Source organism: Formica exsecta, unplaced genomic scaffold (genome assembly GCF_003651465.1).
Source record: "Formica exsecta isolate Colony F162 unplaced genomic scaffold, ASM365146v1 scaffold283, whole genome shotgun sequence".
NCBI lineage: Eukaryota > Metazoa > Arthropoda > Insecta > Hymenoptera > Formicidae > Formica > Formica exsecta.
This window is the reverse complement of record NW_021850093.1, coordinates 175,636-190,417: the sequence shown is the minus strand read 5'-3', so window position 1 is coordinate 190,417 and position 14,782 is coordinate 175,636. Positions and strand designations below refer to the sequence as shown.

The window sequence follows — 14,782 nt, the reverse complement described above, 5'->3', positions numbered from 1 at the left end:
AAGATTAATTGGCGGATCAATACTCATCTATAATCAATTGTATCGCAATAATAATGGTTGTTTAGACATCACCAAGATATGTTGTCTTTTTATGAAAATCATCTCTGACAACAACCGTTTTTGGAGAAACGGATTGCTATCTAATATTTCCACCTCCTCCCAGTTAAAGTTATGGTTAAAATTTGTCCTATGATCGGTAACAACTGAATGAACCGTGGTGTTGCGATTTATATGATTCCGGTGTTCAGAAATCCTTTTCGTCAATTAATCTTATATACAACATTCTTGCAAAGAGATTTTGGGGTGATGTCTTTCTGTGTTTTTATATATTTATGCAGTTTATTGAGACTGAAATAAGATAATTTAACATCTAGGTCTTTAATGATATCAATAAACCGTTTAGATATGGAAGGAATATACGGAATTGTAAAATAAACAGTCTTAGGTTGGTCCTCTGTATTAGTATTCATTTTTTCATATTTTGAATTGTTTAACAATTTGAGCCGGTGATGGATATAGTTTGGAAAATAAAACGCAAAAGATAGGAATTATTAAGCAGAAGCTGTATAATAAGGTTGATGTTTTTTAAGTGAAACTTGGGATGAGACAGTAAAAATGCTCTATCTAAGAGACCAATAACCGTGCCCCTTTTCTGACAAAGTGGATGTTGAGAAAGAAAATTCAAATATCTGCCAGAAAATGTCTCCTTATGGTACCAATCATAAATAATGCGGTTATTGTCTAAATACATTGTTATGTCCAAAAAAGGACCGAAACGTTCGTTAATTTGTAATGTCGTAAATCGATAATCGTCTAATCTAAGTTAAATATAGTATGCGCACCAACTCCAGCGCTGGCTCTTACTTGCTATTTTTTATGTTTGAATTAAATTAATTGTATTTTAAACAAATCTAATAATGGTGTAACTCACGGCTTGAGAATTAATCCAAAACGAGTTGTATTTAATCATAAATATTATAAAAAATAATACGGAAGAGAGAATTTTGATAACAAAGCCAAGTATACATTCTGAAGTCAAAAACACTGTGAACTGCAATCAATATATTGATTAAAATATATTTTATGTTTTATTTGATTACTAGTTTGAAACAGTCAGTTACTTTTCGGTTCATGATTACATAACGAAATGATTATAATCATATATAAAACGTTTATAATACAACATTTTTATAGCATTTCGTATTGTTAAAAATTAAATATATTATTATTTTATTTAGACTATATATTATTTAATAATTAAATTTAAACATATAATGGCCTATTAGATACATCATAATGCAATTGAAAGAGTATTGGCATACCTGAAATACAGCACAACTTATCAGAATACCAATAAGCAAGATTCGCTGAAATCGGACGAATAATGATTGGTGATAAGGCCATAAGCCAATTGCAAGTAAAAGAACACGATTGAGCTTAAAATGCTGTTTCACGATGCATATCATTTTTTGATGAGAATCGAGACGCGTCTGACCATGAAAAAATTAGCAAAATTTCAACTATCCCCGCATTCTCAAGTTCTTTTTTGAATATTTTGTTCCTCTTGTATCGTAAATTGTAACGTAAATACTTTTAATATATAAATGTATGACAATACAATACAAAATATTAGCATGAGATCGCGAACGGTAAAAATATTCGTAATTTTTTATCTTTGCTTAGGAAGGGATAGGAAATTATTTAACTATCGATTTGACAGTGAAGAAAAATTTGACGGTTATTTATTTCTCACATAAAGGTACTTAGGCAATATGAATTCTTAGTTCAAGTTCGTGCAAGCACAGTCGCCTTCTTCCTCCGCGTCGCATTTTTACGTGCCTCATTCTAGCTCGAGCATTCGTCAGGTACGTTTGTTCTTTGAAGGCAGTGGGATTGATCGTCTTTACGCGCTATCACGGCAGCCATGAGAATATTATCAGTAAAGTAAGCATTACTACATGTAGTTTCTAACTTGACGCTAATTTCTTGCACATAATAACGTTCAGTAACATAAAATTCAGATTTGGTACTTTATTCGAAAATTTGTGTTTTCTTGTTAAAAAATACGCCGGTTAAAATTTTTGTGTTAAATATTTAACACATTCATGTGTTAATTTAACATATCGCTGTTGTGTTAATTGAACACAAATGTTAAATTATTAAAACAACTGAAAAAATGGTTAAAATAACACAATGTGCACATATTTTTAATTTTACCCAATAAATATATTCCGTATTATCAGTGACAGGTTTATCTGTTTAAATCAGTGCTCGGAGATAGTTGCCCTTTTCGGGCCGATATGTGAAGCGACGCCTACGGTCCCCCCACTACCGCTCGAGGCTCGACGGCCGAGCCTCCGATCGCGCGCGTAAAGCCCGTATAGCCCGTATCAGACTACGCATTGAAGATTGAGATTGAAGATCGAAGATTGAAATTTGACCAATCAGGACAAAGAAATTTTAGTCCCCCCCCTCTACGGAGCGGGACCACTTCCGGGGATATAACCTAACCCAAATCAAATTTTAGTTTTAAATCAAATAGGTTTGAGTTAGGTTATATCTTCCGAAAGTGGAGACCCCCGTAGGGGAGGCGGAACCCACTGCGTTCACGCATATACTTTACAACACGACTTTCGTTATGTCAAGGTCAAACTCACTATTCTTTTATACATGCTGTTCGAAAATTACGTGTCATACTTCTCAAACTTTATTTGTTAATAACTTTTGAATAAACAACAACCGCCGGCTAAAACCTTCGGCATGTTGATCAGGGGCATGACCTTGACAACATATGTCAACATCACTATCCTGCGGGGGTGGGACCTTAATATGCATAATTACCAGTACAGTTGCCATTAAGAATATATTATGCTTATCTGTTATATCTTCCGTGGTATTATCCATTTTTGAAGTAATATCTTATGTCTTTAATTAATGTGTGTGTGTGATGTTTTTTTTCCAACAACATATCCTCACTATTCTCTAACATGGCGGGGATTTATATGTTTCTGAAATCATTATTTTATTCATCAATTATCGACATTTCGCTGTTGTTGTTTTTTATATATGCAATGCGTGCAAAAAAAATATTTATTCTCGCAATATAAATATTATTAAACTATTTATTTAAAAGAGTATTAATTTTTTTCTTTTTGCTTACATAGGTAACATAATTTAAAAAGAAAATCAGGATTGTTAACATTTAAAAAAACAGTATATATTCTAAATTATTTGTTCTGATTATTAACTGGAGATGAGACTCAATTAATTGCAGATGAAAAACTGGACATTTGTGGTCTTACACTTACTACTATTTTTTATTTTCGAAATATACTAGATATACTCGTTTATTGCAATATATAGCTTTAGACTTTTTATTTCAACATATTAGACGATACACTGAGTTGCTGGGTATAGTATATGACAGTGAAGTAAGATATTGGTGCATTCGTTAACTGCAATAAATAGTTGTTCTCTTTTATTTTGATTGTGCAATACATGCCATATTGTCTATTCTATATCAAAATGTATGGTATAATTTTTAATACACGCAAAGCAAATGTTTTCAAGGATTCTACAAACAATCCACCGACATTCAGACTGAAAGATTTGCTATCTTTTTGTAACAAAAATAGTATTAACTTTTATATATGTAACAGTGCTACGTACCAACGAATGTTATATCTACGAACAAACGATTAGATAATAAATAAGAAAATGCGTTCATAATTTACAAATGTATCATATAAAGGCATTACAGTTACAATGAAAAGGTATAGCAAATTTTGTTGTTGTTGTTGTCTTGAAGCGATAAAATCCGAAAGATCTAAAATAGCATGGCTGATATTAATGTTTTATGAATATGTATAAATTGTGTATACATGTTTTAAATGTATAATCATGACTTTTTTTATTTAATTTAAAATTTAGAATTTATAATTAAATTTTCAATTTTTATAACTCTATTATGTAATATCTTATTTTTTTTATTTTCGGACATACACTCATTAAAAATTCAGAATGTTATGAAATATGTATATATTATTCATATATTCCCCAACAATCGGTAAATATCTATAAAAGATGACATCTCTCACCTATTTTTTTCATTTTGATATATTGTATATTATAAAGGGTGAATTTTTGAGTAACTTTGAACAACTATAGGAGTCGCATATGTAGTTTCCGAGATATATTACTTTAAAATATTGAAGGTTTATATGATGGTAAAACTTTACAAAAATGGACCCAATAACCTTAACTTTAACATTAGTTGTCAAGATCACTGTCCTCAGTATCTTCCAAAATGTTTTAAGCATCGCTTGATGTTTATTAAAAAGTTATTAACAAAAGAATTTTCACGAACTATATGTAATTTTCGGACACCATTTATATTTTATAAAATATATTCTTAGCAGGTTTATTTATTTATGTGTAGAAAAATCGAACGCTGAGCGGAGGAGGGACGGAGCTTTTCCCCTTGCATCCTCCCCCCCCCAAAAAGAACTAACCTAATCCAATCCATGTCCGAGTATTACTAGATAGATAAATAAATTCTTTATTGATTCCCCTATGGGGTTACTATCTTTTGCAAAGCACTTATTCTCTCCATCTTTCTCTCCTTGTCTCATCTCCTCCCTTTTACCCCGCTTGTTCTTAACCCTTTCTCTTTTCCCACCAAACCTTCCTCTCCTCGTCCCACTTCCATTCCTTCCCATTTACCCAGATCCTCCACCGCATGTTATCCACCACCGCACTCCTTCCCTTTCTTCTTTCCTCCTCTGCCTTCTCTAAGAGTCTCCATCTCAGCTTCCTCTCTTCCATAGTGAGATCCTCGTCCACTCCTACTCCCCACATTGTCTTTATCTCGTATTCTTTCTCTAGCAGCTCCTTCCTGTCCTCTTCATCCTCCATCTCCACTATCAGCACCATCTTTCCTCCTTCTTCAACTCTCTCTGCCACCTCTCTTATCTTAGCTCTTTTTCCCAGTACCTTTTCCATCATGCCCTCAATTTTCTCCCTTCTCTCCTCTGGCTTTTCTCCTTTGACTCCTCTCCATACCATGTTTCTTCTCCTTCTCTTTCTTTTCTCGCTCCTTGTCTCCCTCTTTTCTCTTCTCATCTCTTCTATGCCCCTCTCTTCCCTCCTGATCCCCGGCTTTTCCTTCCTCACCTTGCTCTACTCCTCTTCCCTTCCTCTCTTTTTCTCCTCTCTCTCCCCCCCCCCCCCTCCTCCTTGTCCTCTTCTCCCCTTCGTTCTCCTCACTACCTCCTACCTCCTCCTTATCTCCTTTTCCCTTTCTCTCCTTCCTCTCCCCTTCCTCTCTTCTTTCTTCTCTGCATGTCTCCTTTATTTCCTCTCTCCCCTCTTCCTTTTCCTCTTCGTTTTCCTCCTTTGTCGCCTCTCTTACTCTTCTTGTCTCTTCTCTCTCTCCTTTGTGCGGTCCTTTATCTTCTTTTCTCCCCTCTTCCCTGTCCTCTTCGCTTTATTATATTTATGTTTATTATATTTATACTATATTTATTTATTTATTAGGCATAATTGAGAATATGTGAACAATATGGCAGAAAAATAAGAAGAAATGAATTACAAACGCATAATATGTAAGAATTATTTTAGAAAAGTAATCGTCATAGACATAATATATCTAGACCAAGTGTTGAGGAGTGGGGGTAAAGATGCACGTAGAAAAGGACACCTCTCCCCTCTTCCTTTTCCTCTTCGTTTTCCTCCTTTGTCGCCTCTCTTACTCTTCTTGTCTCTTCTCTCTCTCCTTTGTGCGGTCCTTTATCTTCTTTTCTCCCCTCTTCCCTGTCCTCTTCGCTTTCCTCCTCTGTCGTCGCTGTTGTTCTTTTACCCTCTTCTCTCCTTCCTCTTTCTCTCTCTTCTCTCTCTCTTCTCTCCATAGTCTTAGCTCTCTCCTTATTTCCCATACTTCCTCCACTAGTTCCTTCATCCACTTCTCCATGTTCTCCACGTTCTTCTTCCTTCCGTCTTTCCTCTCCCTTCGCTCTCTTCTCCTCTTCTCGCCTTTTCCTCACTCACACTTTTACTCCTTCAGTTTCTAACGCATTTTATCCTTTCCTGCTTTTCTATCCGCTACCTTTCACCTAATCTAGCTTCCATTGCATCACTCTTCCTTTTTTTAGCTCTTGTTTCCGTATTGATCTACGACATGCTCGATCCATCTCGATCCTCTGGCGCCCTCCCTTGAGTCTTCTACGTCAACTACTACTCTTCCTTATCCGCTCTGTCCTCTTCCTTACCGACTTTCCTTCTACTCTCTGTTACCTTTCCATCACTTACCATGTGATCCCCTTTCTCTCGCTCTTCTCCCTTTCTCTCTCTCTCCCCCATCAACCTAACCTCCAACTACTCCAACTTTACACTCTTCTCTTTTACCGTTCCTTCACTCGCCAACTCTCCCTTTATTCCCGCGTGTGTGCCTCACTCTGCCCTTCTTGCTCATTCCCTTTCTGTCTCTCTCCTTCTTCTTCGATACCTCTCTTCCTCACTTCCTTGGCGAGTAACGATTACACGTGTTATTCCCAGCGACCCCCAACTTTCCCCCCGTCCGAGTATTACTATTATTACTTAAAATAAAAATTCACACCTCAGACATGGGTTAAATTAGGTTAGTTTCTTTCTAGAATAGGGTTGCGAGGGGTGGGACGGAGCTCCTCCTCCGCCCGCGCGTTCGATTTTTCTACATAAATAAATGAATCTGCTAAGAATACCATTTTTAAATATACATAGTGTTTGAAAATTACATATTTTGTGGAAATTCTTTTGTTAATAACTTTTTAATAATCAACGAGCGACGCTTAAAACCTTTTGGAGAATATTAGGATAGTGATTTTGACAAGAAAATCTTGAAATTATTCAACTGACTAATACACGACTATATGACATATTGAGACTGGTGATATAGATACGTGTTATATACAAACATTCATTACATTCCCAAACACTGATTTGTTTTGATTTCTTTTGATATTCTTACTTAGTATGTTACTCACTATTGTTGTTTATATGGCAGTCGGCATGAATTACCAAGCTTATATTTTAAAGCTAGAGAGAAATTAAATTAGAAATAGGTTTGGGTTGGGTTATTTCTTCCGGAAGTGGAGCCTCTTCCCCGTAGGGGGGGGGGGCGGAACCCACTGTTTTATGCATACACTTTTTAATGCGAAGTGAGGTTCCACATGGGCTTACAACTTTCCACGCGAAGCGAGGTTCAACGCAAACCAATGTGTCTAGTTTGTTGATAGTGGAGCCCCCCCGTAGGGGGGCAGAACATACTGCCTCCACGCATATACTTTTTAATGAGAAGTGAAATTCCACATGGATTTACAACTTTTCACGCAAAGCGAGATTCAACTCATGTACAACCTATGTAGAATCTCACTTTGCTTTAAAAAGTGTATGCATGGACACAGTAAGTTCCGCTCCCCCTATGGGGGGGGCTCTACTATCAAAGAACTAGACACATTGATTTGCGTTGAACCTTGCTCCGCGTGAAAAGTTGTAAACTCATGTGGAACCTCACTCCGCATTAAAAAGTGTATGTATAAAACGGTCTTGGGATACTTTAAAGTGATATATTCCGGAAACTGCATGCGACCCCACATAGTTGTTAAGTTAAAGTTATTCGGAAATTTATTGTTTATAACATTTAGCAAAATGAAAAAATGGATGAGGTGTCACCTTTTATAGATATTTACCCAATAATCATATAATTATATTATAATAACCAAATTATTAATCATATTATATTGATCAAATATATTTTATATTATTATTTTATTCATTTAGACATTTTTATACATATAAAACACACTTAAAAAAAAACTCAGACTCATCAACACAGTCTCTGCTGTTAAAGCAACAAAGTCGAAGAATGATCTCTCAAAATTGGATATCAAATATACGGCGAACCTTGAAAAAAACAAAGAATATTATTAGTATACATCAGCGACACTTAAAATCTTTACAATATCGTAATTTTTCAGTTACAACCATTTTCTAATTGAAAATATACAAGTCGTTAATTACACGTATGTTTAAGCGGAATTAGTTTCAGTCTTTGCTCAGGGTCTTCTCAATCAAAGATTGACAATTAATTCTTTATTCTTAATTAGTTGCTAATCTTTGGGGAAGAACTTAAATAAAGATCGAAAAAATCTTACAATTAGTTTTATTTTTATATCACTCTTTTATTGATGTCGTTATTATATCATATTATATACCAATTTTATAGCTTTTCGATGACTATCTATAATTAGTTTTTTATAAATCATAATTTCACTCTTCTGGCTATTTTGTAAAAAAATTATTGCCATTGCTTGCTCAATGCATTAGTTATAAATAATACTTTTGTTATAATTGTTTACATCATCTTTCTTTTGTTTGAAACGACAAACGAGATATTGCTCACAATATAAAATATTTCTGCATTTTCTTATCTAGCGATTCTAAACATTCTGCAAGCATGTTTGAGATATACAATAAGCAACGTTCCTATAAATGCAGTTCCTCTTATACAAATGGCTGCACATTTTCAGTATGATTATTGAAAAATATTTTTTTTAATCAACGAAATAATTAAAAAGGTAAAAGTGACGTTTAGGGGATGCAGCCCCGATGACCTTGACCTTGACATTTCTCTCTATCTTTAAAATTCCTCTGTCCATTCATGTATTTATTTATTCCACACATTCAATAAATAATATTTTAGTTAATAACTTTTTAATAAAAAACAAGCGATGGCTAAAACCTTCTGAAGGTCACTCAGGAGGGTGACCTTGACAACATATGTCAAGGTCAAGGTCATCGGGGCTGCATCCCCTAAACGTCACTTTTACCGGAAAAAAACAACAAATGCATTGCACATTACTAAGCATGTTAAAAAAAAATTGTCATGCAATTTGTTATTTTATAATTCTCTGAAATATCGATTTATTACATAAGTTTAGGCATAATAATTTATTATATTTATGTTTATTATATTTATACTATATTTATTTATTTATTAGGCATAATTGAGAATATGTGAACAATATGGCAGAAAAATAAGAAGAAATGAATTACGTTTAGGGGATGCAGCCCCGATGACCTTGACCTTGACATATGTTGTCAAGATCACCCTCCTGAGTGACCTTCAGAAGGTTTTAGCCGTCGCTCGTTTTTTATTAAAAAGTTATTAACTAAAATAGTACTAATATATTTTCACATCTTGGACACATTATTTCGCCACGAACAACTTTCTTCTCACACAAAAAATTCCACAAAGAATCAAAATTTTATGTCAAATTGATAAATTCGTGCAAATGCATGTTGAAAATTAAGAAAATCTTGAAATTATTCAACTGACTAATACACGACTATATGACATATAGAACGCAAGAGGCACGAAATAGAGTATGTCCTTTTCTACGTGCATCTTTACCCTCACTCCTTAAATAAAGGCAAACGCTCGGTCTAGATATATTATGTCTATGGTAATCGTATAAATTGGTATTTCGTCAATTATTCTGAATGTTGTTATGATGTGTTAGACATTTAAAATTTCTTAATTATTTAACCATTTCTCTGTCAAATATTCTTCCAACAAAACCAATTGCACAGCTTTATGTTTTTTTTTAAGTTATTTTATTTTTAGTAATAATTAAAATAAAATTTAGCAAATATATTTGTATTTGCTTTTTCATATTCTTAATATACTTTTTGTATTATATTTTATATTTCAGAAAGAATATGATACCTGGTTGTATACAAGGTAGGCTACGCGATTGGAGATAGAAAGTAATGGTACAGGCAAAAGTTAGTATAACAATTTTTTTATTGACTATTTTTTTATTGTCTATTTACCTTTATTGACTCATTTTTTTCGTAAGTGCAATATATTACACCGAAAAAGTATAATTGTACATTTTTGTTAGAAAAATAAAAAAATTGTTATATTAAAATTTTAATTTAATTTTTTTCTCGCTCCAATTGCGTGGCTCACCTTTATACAAAATTTCAAATTGAAAACTATTAGCTAGAATATCTTGGGAACTAGTAAAGATATTAAAACACGGTTTGGGGAGAATATAGGATAGCAAGAAGGACATTGAATCGCAATATAACTGTCAATAAGGGATGAGTCATCCTCCACACGCCCCCTATCACCAACTTTAAAATTTCAAATGGCACTACCCCTTTTCTGATATCTCATATTAAAGGTCTCAATGAATACTTTTCACCTACACAAGAAAAATTCAACTCTATTGATTTTTTTTCGGATGATACCGGTTTGATCAAAAAAGTTGTTATTTCTTAGTTTCTCCGATATTCATAGTTCGTTCTTATATTTAAGATCATCTCAAGTATGGGCTTAAGATGCTATGCAGCCATTTCATTGGTTAAATGGGATCTTAAGACGACCCAAGACCACACTTAAGGCGATCTTAAATATACCCATACAGCACAGAACGTTGTAACAACATTGCAGCAACATTGCAACATTGTAGCAACATTGCGGCAATGTTGCAAATGTTGCTGCAATGTTCTGTGCTGTATGGGTAAGAACAGATTATGAATCCCGGATTTATTAAAGCTGTAAATGAGACATTTACATTATAAGACATTATTCAATTTTTGCTTGTTTTTAGGAACCCACTGTTTTATGCATACACTTTTTAATGCGAAGTGAGGTTCCACATGGGCTTACAACTTTCCACGCGAAGCGAGGTTCAACGCAAACCAATGTGTCTAGTTTGTTGATAGTGGAGCCCCCCCGTAGGGGGGCGTATGGGCTTAAGATGCTATGCAGCCATTTCATTGGTTAAATGGGATCTTAAGACGACCCAAGACCACACTTAAGGCGATCTTAAATATACCCATACAGCACAGAACGTTGTAACAACATTGCAGCAACATTGCAACATTGTAGCAACATTGCGGCAATGTTGCAAATGTTGCTGCAATGTTCTGTGCTGTATGGGTAAGAACAGATTATGAATCCCGGATTTATTAAAGCTGTAAATGAGACATTTACATTATAAGACATTATTCAATTTTTGCTTGTTTTTATAAAGTATTTGTTATTATAAAGTATTAGTTATTGTAAAGTATTAGTTATTGTAAAGACGTTGTAGAAACAACGGGTGTAGTTCCGAAAAGTACTTATCCCCGCTTTTTTTGAAACTCAGTATTTTTACGTATTTCTATTCATTTTTACCGTACGAGTGATAGTTTTCGACAAAAACGATCGACTCTAAATCTTATATCTGTCCTCCCATCTAACAATAAGCATGTACTTTGCAGTACATATACGATTCCACATGAGTTTGCAACTTTCCACGCAAAGCAAGGTTCCACGCAAACCTATTTGTCTAGTTTTTTGGTAGTGGTGCCCTCCCAGGGGGCGGAACCCACTGTTTCTACGCATACACTTTTCCACGCGAAGCGAGGTTCCACATGGGTTTGCAACCTTCCACGCAAAGCGAGGTTCCACGCAAACCTATTTGTCTAGTTTTTTGGTAGTGGAGCCCCCCGCAGGGTGGCGGAACCCACTGTTTCTACGCATACACTTTTCCACGCGAAGCGAGGTTCTACATGGGTTTGCAACTTTCCACGCAAAGCGAGGTTATGTATTGGGACTTCTACGCAGTACTGTCAGCCTTTGTAGTTTCACCTATACAGCAATTGGTTTGAGATATATGTTTAACTTTGACTTCCTCGAAAACTGTTATTCGTACGGTGAAAATGTATAGAACCTAAAATGTTTATCTCTGTGAGATCTAAAACTTTTGTCTAAAACATTTATCATGATTTTTTGTATTTATTAAGATAAACGTAAAAAACTATAATCCTTATGGGTTTTTCATGGTTTTTACCATGAAAATCAAGTAGTCACCAATTTTCACTATGTTATTCGTAATCAGCGCGTCAAAATACGTAAGAATACTGAATTTAAAAAAAATCGGGGGTAAGTACTTTTCGGAACTTTATCTAAATTAATGGACAAATGTAATTTTTTGTGTAATTTTTCCATAAAAGTTGTTTCTACTCCTTTATTCTAATAACAATACTTTAAAAGAACAAAAACAAATTAAATAAAATATATCTTATTTACAGCTTTAAGAAATAACTTTTCCAATCAAACCGGTATCATTCGAAAACAAATCAATCGATTTGAATTTTTTTCGTGCTGGTGAAAGGTACTCGTTGAGACCTTTAATTTGAGTATCAGAAAGGGAATAATGCCATTTGAAATTTTAAAGTTGAGGGTAGAGGGCGTGTAGGGGTTGACTCATCACTTGACAGTTATACTGTAATCCGATGTCCCTCTTATCCTATATATTCCCAAAACCCTAATATCTTTACTAGTTCTCTTAAGATATTCCGGTTGATAGTTTTCAAATTAACATCCTCTATGTAATAATAATATTACTAATACTAATATATTGTCATAACATAATAATGGTAATTATTCAGAATCACGGCTCCACCTGCAATTGGGCTGCAAATTTTTTTACCGACTTTTAATGTTTAGAAAGAAATATAAATAACTATTTTTAGTTGGGGGAGACCCAAAAATTAGGTTATATCTTCCGGAAGTGGAGCCCCCCGTAGGGGAGGGGGAACCTACTGTGTCCACGCATATACTTTACAAAGCAAAGCATGGTCTACCCCACAATTGTTGTGTGGATGGGACCTTGCTTTGCTTTGGTAATTTTTGGGGTTTTTCACTATCTAAAAAAAAAAACTTATTTCATTTATAATTATTAGAAATAGATTAAAATGTGATTTAACGTTAGATCTATTTTTTCAGTTATTTTCACGTTTTTTTCGTTTTGCCTTCTTCTCATTAAACACACGAACACTTGTTTCGCTTTAAATACGAAAGATACCCGGTGCGTTCAAAAAGTTCCGAGACTGATTTTTTTAAAGACATATTAATGAAATTTTCTCTCAATCAATACTGGAAATAGATAATACCAACCTTTCTGAGTCTTCCATAATTTTTTTGTTGCGTTATGTGCAATAGTTTTTGGGTAGTGCATATTGAAAGATCGTTTGTTCGTCAACCAATCTTTTTCTCTCTGCTCATGTTATGTAAGCAACATTACGATTAAAAAGAAGAAAAACAGACATTATATGTATATAACATAAATGTGTATAACATTATATGTTTTCAATAACTTTATTTAGTTAATTAATTAATTAAATTTATTTTTGTTAATTAATACTCTGGGTTGATATTTAACGTATCATTGATATTTAACTTACCTACTTTTTACTATTCCACCCACATTTAAACTAACAGCTTTGGTGCTCCTTTGTAATATAAATAATATCTGTTTCTGTATGTGTAACGGTGCTACATACCAGCGAACATTGTATCTAGGAACAAATGACCAGACAAGAAATCGATAATTTGAGAAGTGTGTCAGTAATCTTACAATTAGATGTATAGGTTTTTCGAATTTTAACTTTATATTTTTATTTTATAGAAAGTGTTGTAAAATTGTAAACATAATATATAAAATTGTTTCTTACGCGGTATAAAATATATGATTATTGTGATCTATAATTTCTTGTCCGGCATAATTAGCTAAGAACATATATAAAAGAATTACGATTACAATTACAAAATGTAATAAAAATTCTTCTTTATTATCTCCATACGATAGAGTTTGATACATCTAAAACAACAATCAATATTCTTTATATATATGCATATTAAAATTAAACAGTCCAATTTAGAATTTAGATTCTCAAATATTTTCATAGCTTGTTTATTATTTCTTTATTAACAAATTTTTTGAATTAAAATATATGTTGCAACAAGCCATCAGATATGTTTAAAAACTTACTTCAAAAAGGTTGAGACTCAAGCAAATCACATTAAATCCTATTAAAATAAAAAATAATCCCTCAACGCTAGATATTAAAGATTTGCAGAACCTTTAAGAACAAGAAAATATTGTTACGTATATTATTAGCAAATATTGTATTATCGGATAAATATACCAACTCTATAGCTTTGCAATGAACGTCCACTGCACAAATTATTCCCTTATAAATTGCAATCTCATTCTGGAAGCTATTTTGTAAATTATTAATTGTCATTGCTTGCTCGATGCGGTAACTATAAATAATATTTATCTTATAATGTATAGATAAACTTTCTCTATTTTTTGTTTGGAGAATGATAAAAAAGATTTTACTTACATTAAAAAAAATTTCTAAAAAAATATTATAAATTGTATTTTTTTTACCTGGCAATTGTAAACATTCCGCAAGCATGTTTGAGGTATGCTATGAGCATTGTTCCTGTTCCTATAATTGCAGTTCCCCCTATACACATGGCTGCGTTCATGTGCAAGACAATTAAATAATAATACTTTTCCTGATCGACAAAGTACTGGGTCAGATGTAATAGTGTAGAACGTGATCGAGATTCATTCATGGGCAGAACAATATCAAGAATACGCGGCCATATTGGCACAAAAAAGGAAATAAATATGCTGAACATTGAAACCCCTAAATATATTTAAAAAGACATATAAATCGCGCTGTTTTTGAAATTTTCTACTCGTGATTAGCTCATAACTAATTCAAAATATATATCGAATATTTTTTTCATATATCTATGATATATTTTATATTTACTGGTTCTTGGATTACTGTTTTTAAACATTTTTGCAGAAAACAGCACAAAGATTTTTTTACTACAGATTTGTAGGTTGTCGCATTTAAAATATTATTTAAAAAATCTAAGAATTTTTGT

The 14,782-nt window shown here is 33.3% G+C and overlaps 1 pseudogene; it reads right to left on the bottom strand.

Moving 5' to 3' along the window:
- Positions 1 to 3,368: 3,368 nt before the first annotated feature.
- The window catches only part of LOC115237264, a 13,152-nt pseudogene continuing 1,738 nt past the window's right edge, over positions 3,369 to 14,782 (bottom strand).